General features: G+C 43.2%; 1 protein-coding gene across 2 annotated transcripts in view; it reads right to left on the reverse strand.

The window, feature by feature from the left end:
• Positions 1-8,078, reverse strand: part of HS3ST5 (heparan sulfate-glucosamine 3-sulfotransferase 5) — a 447,091-nt gene extending 439,013 nt beyond the window's left edge. For both annotated transcript variants that reach the window (XM_063917162.1, XM_063917163.1), the window contains exon 1: positions 7,719-8,078. The gene's annotated coding sequence lies outside the window, so the exon portion shown is untranslated. The remainder of the gene's footprint in view (positions 1-7,718) is intronic.
• Positions 8,079-8,369: the final 291 nt, after the last annotated feature.

The following is an 8,369-nucleotide window of genomic DNA, read 5'->3' on the forward strand; positions in this document are numbered from 1 at the left end:
AGGCACTCCCACCGTTTCCCCGGCCACTCCTGCGTTTTTTCCGGAAACGGTAGCGTTTTCAGCCACACGCCCCTGAAACGCCGTGTTTCCGCCCAGTAACACCCATTTCCTGTCAATCACATTACGATCGCCGGAGCGAAGAAAAAGCCGTGAGTAAAATTACTTTCTTCATAGTAAAGTTACTTGGCGCAGTCGCAGTGCGAACATTGCGCATGCGTACTAAGCGGATTTTCACTGCGATGCGATGAAAAATACCGAGCGAACAACTCGGAATGAGGGCCAATATGTAATCATGAAAAAGTATCAATGGCTAAAATGATTCCCAGGTGTAAAGAATGACCTGCTAAGTGGGGGAACAAAAGTGGGTACAGGAAGTAAAGTTGCTTGTGGGTTGCCCCCTTCCCATGCTGTGTAGAATGCCTGACAAGGCATTCATGAGGCCACATGAGAATCAAGTGCTATGTTTAGGAAGCAGAGAGATAGAAATAAAATCATCTAGGTCAGGGATAGACAACATTTGGCACTCCAGCTGCTGAGGAACAAAACAACCCAGCATGCCCTGTCACAGTCTTAGCATGCTCTAAGAGAAAAACTGTGGTGGGTCATGGTGGGATGCATAGTTCCACAGTAGCAGAACTGGCTTTGCCCAATTTGGTGCCCTAGGCAAGATTGTGTCTGGTGCCCCCTCATGCACGCACATGAAAAAGGGGCATGGCCTCAAAGAAGGGGTGCAGTCACATGGAAGTGCACAGCCTTGTGGTGCTGTGCTCCCCTTCCCCCATTGTGTTGTGCTCACCATCCCACACAGCCTCACCCTACCTTGTGTCTATTCAGCCTACACAAGTGTCTCTCCAGCTCCAGAACATTATTAAAATAGTGCCCACTAATATAACATTTCAAACAACATGACTGAATCCCTGCAGACTCAGGTATCTGCAGACACCCACACAGGTGTCTCTTCAACCCCAGCACCAGAACTTTGTTAAAATAATGCACACTAATATATAAATGATAATATCTCAAACAATATGAATGGATCCCTGTAGTCTCCAGACCCAGCCAAAACAAGTGTCTCTCCAGTCACCACATATACCTTCTTCTGGCTGCCCACAGCCGTGGCTCCTCTATTCTGCCTGTCTCACAGGTGCTCTGTGATGTCATAACGTCGCACACACTGCACTGCAATGAACAAAAAAAACTTTAATGCAATGCCCAGTGCAGTGCAATAAAGCTACAATACCTACAGCGGCTGCAATAAAGCTACAGCCCAAAATTGCAAATTAGAAATTAGATGTCAAGTCTGCTCAAATGTACTTAGGCATTTGCCTATACTGCCGATGCCTAGGTCCAGCTCTGCACAGTAGCTAGAGTGACCCATGTTGCATTTACTTGATCTAGGTTACAGTGTGGAAGGAGAGATGAGCATATCATAGCCAGGAACATATGGAACACAGAGGAGCTCCAGCTTTGGAGATAATTACCATCCTAAAATTATTGGAGAAAGCGTAGAAAAGTAATTGAAGTGAGATTTGTAAGAAATGGTCTGGACCTTAAGGACCAGAAGCTGCTGATTGGTGCAGGGTGTGAAACAAGGATTGAGGGTGAGATGTGTAACTGAGAGGTAAACTGGGAAGAGATGAGAGGAGGGTGTAAGTTAATGTAAGTAAAGAGTGTGAGGAGGGCTGGCAGGGTTGCATGGGACCTAAAAGTAGCCCTGGAAATATTTGGCGAAGTGGCCTCACTTGGGCAGCAAAAAAGGTATACCATGTAATCATGGCGGCAGCAACACCCCTCACCTGTCAACAAACAATTGCCCCTGTGAGGTCTATGGCCAATCCACCCCTGGTTGCATGAACAGAAGCATTTTGCGCTCACATTTGACAGAATGCAGGCAGATAGATAGGCTGATGGGGAGAGGGAGTGAGTTCCAGTGGATGGGAGAAACATGGGAGAAGTCATGGATACGGGCGTTGGAGGAGTAATCAACAGACAGGCAAGAAAACAGTCAGAGGAAGAACAGAGAGAATGGGAGGGAGCAGGGCTGTATTATCCAGACTGACTAGGCTGAAGACTAGGGGCCCTGCAGGAACTAGGGGCCTGTCTTTTTTTTTTTTTTTTTTTGCTGAGGCATTGTTACCTGCACCCTAGGGCTTCAATGCTTAAAGACACTTTTCACTGTGGACCAGTAGCACACTAGCACTATTTCAAAAGAGAAAAGATAAAGAAGAATGATTGCACTGTGAGAAAAGAGGTCAGCAGACTTTATTTCAAAAGGGTAACAGTGTCCGTGTGAATACTGAAAGTGTAAAAGATGGTATAAGTGCTACTTCCCGAAATTCAGCTGTAGTAGGGTGTAAGATTGAAGTGCATGCGGGATGCCGAAATACCTGAAAGCCTAGAGGCCCAGCCAAGGGTTAATATGGCCCTGGAGGGAGTGCGAACTGAGATGAGATCAGAAACGTAGAAGCATCAATTGAGTTCTTTAACTGTGAGTGGGATAAGCTTAAACTGGGGTACATGTAGCCAATGAATGAGCTGAAGGAGAGGAGGGGTTGAATGCAACAAGTCAAAAATATATGTGCAGTAGCACTGAGTATAGGAGGAGAGATGTGGAATAAAGGGAGACCAGAGAGTAGAAGGTTTCAGTAGTTCAAGAGATGAACAGGGGTTTAGGGGTTGATGTATCAAGCAGTGAAAAGAGTGAAGAAGTGGATCAGTGGAGAAGTTCCCCATAGCAACCAAGGACAGGGGTGTCAGGGGAGGAGAAGTAACTTTGTCATCAGTATTAAGTGGCATTGTAGACCAATTGAGTTGAATAGGTCATTAGGAAGTGTAGAAAGCACCAGGTTAAATTCCTCAAACTGTTGACAGGTTCACAATATCAACATCTGAAATGTCACCATGTGAAATGTTGACAGCTTCAGGATGCCGATGGTTAGGATTTCAGGATGCCCATGGTTAGGGTTAGGCACTGCCATGAGGTTTATGGTCAGGTTGCGGAGGGAGTTTAGGGCTAGCCTGCAAAGGGGGTGGGGGTGGTAGGGGTAGGCACTATGGGGAGGGTTAGGGATTAGGGATAGGGGAAATATACTCACCTGAACACTAGAGGACTACAGCTCTCACCCAGAAGTGACTCGCACAGTACCACTAAGACCCGAAAGAAGACATTGGAGCTGCCACTGATTGTCGCGAGCAGGTAAGAAGCCATTAGACCATCAAGAACAGTTTGTCGACCATTCAGGATGTCAACATATCATCAAGGTAGAAATGATAAATGTCAACATGGTCACTGTCAAAATGCCAACATGCTGCATATTGACAGTTTGACCCTGATGAATGTTGACCAGTTATACCACACCCAAAGAGGAAGAGGGGGAGGGAGACTTGGACGTAGAGATGGAAGGGATGCCATATTTAACTGCTGTTTTAAAATATTATTAATTTGATAATAATATTGTTCCTGCCTTGCAACTGCTCTAGTGCCTTCCTTTTTAGATTTATAGGGGAATTGGCTGAAAGAGTCATGGTTAAATTGCCTTGTTTGGACATACAGTAATCTCTATTAATGATATACACTGAAAGTATTGTCACTAGTGTTATCAGTTTACATGGTGCATATTCCACAATACTGTACGTAATATTCAGAAAATAATAAATATACTGAATACATTGTTTATAGAGATTTCACACAATTCATGTGCTCATAGTATAAACCTACAGTATGCTACAGGCTTATTTTAGAAATGATTAAACAAGTCCTGTAAGTCAGAGCCGGCCCTAACCAATTTGATGCCCTAGGCAAGATTTTGGTTGCTGCACCCTAGCACCGCTGCCCAGCACCCCTCTCCCAGCACAATGCCCATCATCCAGCATCACAGATCACAGCAACAACCAGCAACACCCATCACCCCTCATCCCATAGCAATCCTCATTTCTGTGCAAGAGCATTGGTGCCCCCACCTCCCATATTTGAAATAGGGACAGTGCACGGGGAAGGCGCGCAGTCCAACAAGGGGTGTGTTCTTCCTGGGAAGGGGCATGGCCACCCAATAGTACCCCCAATTCAAATGACGCCTGCAAATTAGTGTGAAGTTATTCACATTATATCACATGATAGTGTTCCATATTCACGTTACGTCACACAAGAGCACCTTATTCACATTACACCGCACTGTATTGCTCCTTGTTGATGTGACAGCACACCGTATCATTGACATTATACTACACTGTATTGCTTCTTGTTGACATTACACCACACTGTATCGTTTCTTGTTGACATTACATAACACCATATTGCTCCTTATTTACATTACACTATTCAGTAGTGCCCTTATAACACATGCACCACACAGTAATAGAGTCCCTTATGCACATAATGCCACACATTAATGCCCTTTACACATTTGTCCCACAATAGAAATACCCTTATGCACATAATGCCACACAGTAATGTACCTTACACATATGCCCCACATTAGTAATGATGGTAGCTTTTTTAAAAAAAAAAAATGTACTTTTGCTTGCTGGTGGTCAGTGTGTCCACCCACTGCGGCTCCATGAATCTGTGATTGTGCTATGTGAGGTGGGGGTGAGAGGGTGGGAGGCTGGGTGGTGCCGTGACTGCAGGGAGACTGTCTCCTCAAAGGCCCGTGGCCATTTTTTATTCTCCCTGTTGTACTCACTGACTGTTCCCAGCCCGTCAGATCCCACTCTTGCCAGCTCCCGACTTAGCTGCCGGATCGAAGATGAGAGCTCCAATCGCGGTAGCCAGCCCAAAGCAGGACTTCCGCCAGCCCTAGGCAGACTTGAATGCTCCTATGCATCTGACTAGCTTGCCTATGTCTAGGACCCGCTCTGCTGCAAGGACAGTCATGAAAAATAAATTAAACAATTATTGTAACTGAGAGATTTTTGGGGCATGTTTAATAATTGATTACATTATTTTATAAATAATAAAGATAATCATTACAGAAAACATTGCTTTAAGTAGATATTTTTATAAGCATATAATGCAGCATCAAATTTTATTACTTTATTCATCCATTTCTCATACCTCCCAACTGTCCCGAATCCAGCGGGACAGTCCTGCTATTCGAAAACTGTCCCGCTGTCCCTGCCGCAGGTGAGCTACGCCGGGTGAGCGTCCCAACCTCACAAGCCAGAAAATTGGGAGGTATGATTTCTGAATATCAAGCAAGTCCTGCTGAAGTGCATAACTTATGGTGGAGGCAGAGGTAAGCAGTGATAAAAGACAAACTCTAAAGTAAATATGTGGCCTATTGTCCTGGTTGGTGTAAGAAACAATGTAATGTGTAATGACTTTAAGAGCATTGTCTTTCATACAAAACAAATTTATTTGCTGAAATAGCAACTTTAAAAAGGCAACCTGTTTTATAATATGAAGCTCCTATACATTTAAAGTATCATATAAACATAATATACAGTTAGTTAAGTACTGTTGTATTGCTTGGTCGCCCTTTGCTTGCTTCTTTGGATTGATGCTTACTAGGTTGGGTTTTTAACCATATAGTTAATACTGTAGGATTGGTTTCCTTTTCTCACAGCGTCACAGCAAGATGCTTTCAAATGTATAAAAGAGAAAAATGTATAAAAGTTCCCTAGTTTCTGTAATGGATTTACCTCATTATATCTACAAACAAAAGGACAATGACTCATTCTTCACTCACTCTGTTGTACTCTATGAAAATACAATATGTAAAGCATTCTGCACTATATATGTCTGCATCTGAGCAATTTGCTGTATAGCCTAACTGAAGATCTACATACAAACTCCTAAGGAATAGACACAGCCTTGTTTACACCATACTATCAATGCAATTCTTAAATATACTTCAGATATAGCAATGTAGTAACTATAAAAAAAAATCTATTCTTATGTTAATATGCTATGGTTACTATAATTGCATCAGTCAGCATAATTTATGCTTCCCAAAGAAATTCAGCAAGAACTATAAATCATGTAGTCACCTGTGCATTCCCTTTAGGCACTTGCGCACCTGAGTTTTACTTGTGTCATGCATTTATATACTGGACTGTGCACCGTCTACTGCATTTGCATATGCTGTGTACTGACTGCACAATCATACCACCCACAGATCCTACTTGGCTCATCTATAAATTGATGAGCTCAGATATTAGCAAACATTTTCTGTTATGTTGAACAGCATTATGTACAATTACCCACATTTGGATATCACTATTCCTGTGTTTGCATATGCAACTATCAGTGCATCTTACACATACATAGAACGTTGCTTTCTCACAACATAACATTAGTAATTTCCTGATCATCAAACATAATGTATTTTAAGTACGTCGATTTTGTCCAAAACTTATAAAACAAATACAAAATATGATTAATATCAATTTGAATATGAAAAAAAAAGACATGGAAACAGGTTAAAACAGATATTTTTAGAACTAAAACACAATGACAAAGTGCATATAGAAGACACGAGACTGAAACAAATAGAGTTATAGCTTCATCTCTTTCACAGCAGCATAAGCAAATACATAATAACGTGCTTATACCATGTCTGGATGAACAAATAATTACCTTGTGGAATACACTTTCAAGACACTGGATAAACTGACTTTATTGTTACAGGAGGTCTATGAACTCAAACTGTGAGTTCTGTGAGATAGAAGCATCTTTGTCTACAATATCCACTGTACACCAGTCCTGTCAGCACTCTTTAAGGATACCCATTAGTCATGGCACACACACAGGTGGCAGAGTCTAAGTTAAAAAGTTATTACTTACAATGGAACCCCCCCACCCCCCCTATAAACATCTCTAGCTTTTTAATGTGCTTCTTCATATAGAAAATCTGTCAAAAATGACCAAATATAGAACAAAGTGCAGAGTTGAATTTAGATATAAATGTCTGAAACAATTTACAAGTTTAAAAACCCATGATTGATACTAAGGTAACTCAGTAATGTGTGTTAATGTAATACAGCAGGTTTAAGTCCCTGCAGAAGGTAATTCAGAGGTAAGAGCCATACTTCAGCATTCTGTGGAGTGTCATTGCTGCAGATGATGTGTGTGCTGTGTATGGCTGCAGATGATGTGTGTGCTGTGTATGGCTGCAGATGATGTGTGTGCTGTGTATGGCTGCAGATGATGTGTGTGCTGTGTATGGCTGCAGATGATGTGTGTGCTGTGTATGGCTGCAGATGATGTGTGTGCTGTGTATGGCTGCAGATGATGTGTGTGCTGTGTATGGCTGCAGATGATGTGTGTGCTGTGTATGGCTGCTGCTACAGTAGCTTATTCAGATGTGCTAAGATGCCTGCTACATACTGTAAAGTGTCCCTCTGACAATGATACTTTGCTTTATCAGAGCTTGTCACAGTAATACATCTGGCTCGTATAGGCAACATCAGCGTACAGTAACCTTTCTATTGCCCCAGCAGTCATAATACTGATCTAATGGGAACAACTTAGGAGACAGTGACCCAGCTCTGGAATGGAAGCAGTGGGTAACACACTCATGTAAAATACCCTCTGCTGAGTGTTACATCCACGGGTCACTGTAATTACCAGATGTGCTCAACTGCTCCAACAAAACTATATCCAATCTACAAATGACGTCTAATAATAATAATAATAATAATAATAATAACAACAATAATGCAATAGTGCCCGCAAGCTAGCAGCACAGCGACATGGTATATAGGATGCTCTGACTTACCAGCAATGCTATGTACCACAGAGCGGAGCCCCAGCACACGGCTGCTGCAGCAGCTCCCGGCTGTATCCTGGGAAGATGCTGCTTCTGACGGCAGTGTAGGTGGGGAAGGGTGAGCGGTGACACACAGGAGCCGGGGCTCGGGATTCGCTCTCTGCATCTCCCTGAGAGACCGGAGCCAGGTGCAGGGCACACTCCCGCAGAGAGGCGCAGGCACGTCACTCACTCAGCCAGCAGCAATAGCAGCACACACTCACCAGCAGCCCCAGTGCCTGGCTGGCTGCTCCGGAGACAGGGGGAGGAGGTGTCTCCCAACCTCCCTGACACTACTGGCTGCCTGCTGCGCTCGTATTCCTAGTGTGGGAAACTTCTATACCGGGCTGCGCTCCGTCTATTCATCCAAACTTTTCCTCATGTCAGTAAATCCCGGGGTACATGTGAATATGTGCTGTACGGAGGTGTTTTACTGACACTTGCCCGGTCCTCTAACCTGCGTTTTTACAATGTGACAGTAGAAAAGAACCAATCTGCCCATCTTTTGACATCTACTTTATAACATCTATTATATATAATAGTTACATGTTTACTACACAAGATCAGTGTGCCCGTTGTTGTATTTTCCGTACGAGTGTTGTTCTTTCCATAGGTAAAGTA

Source organism: Pseudophryne corroboree, chromosome 4, assembly GCF_028390025.1.
Source record: "Pseudophryne corroboree isolate aPseCor3 chromosome 4, aPseCor3.hap2, whole genome shotgun sequence".
Classification (NCBI taxonomy): Eukaryota; Metazoa; Chordata; class Amphibia; order Anura; family Myobatrachidae; genus Pseudophryne; species Pseudophryne corroboree.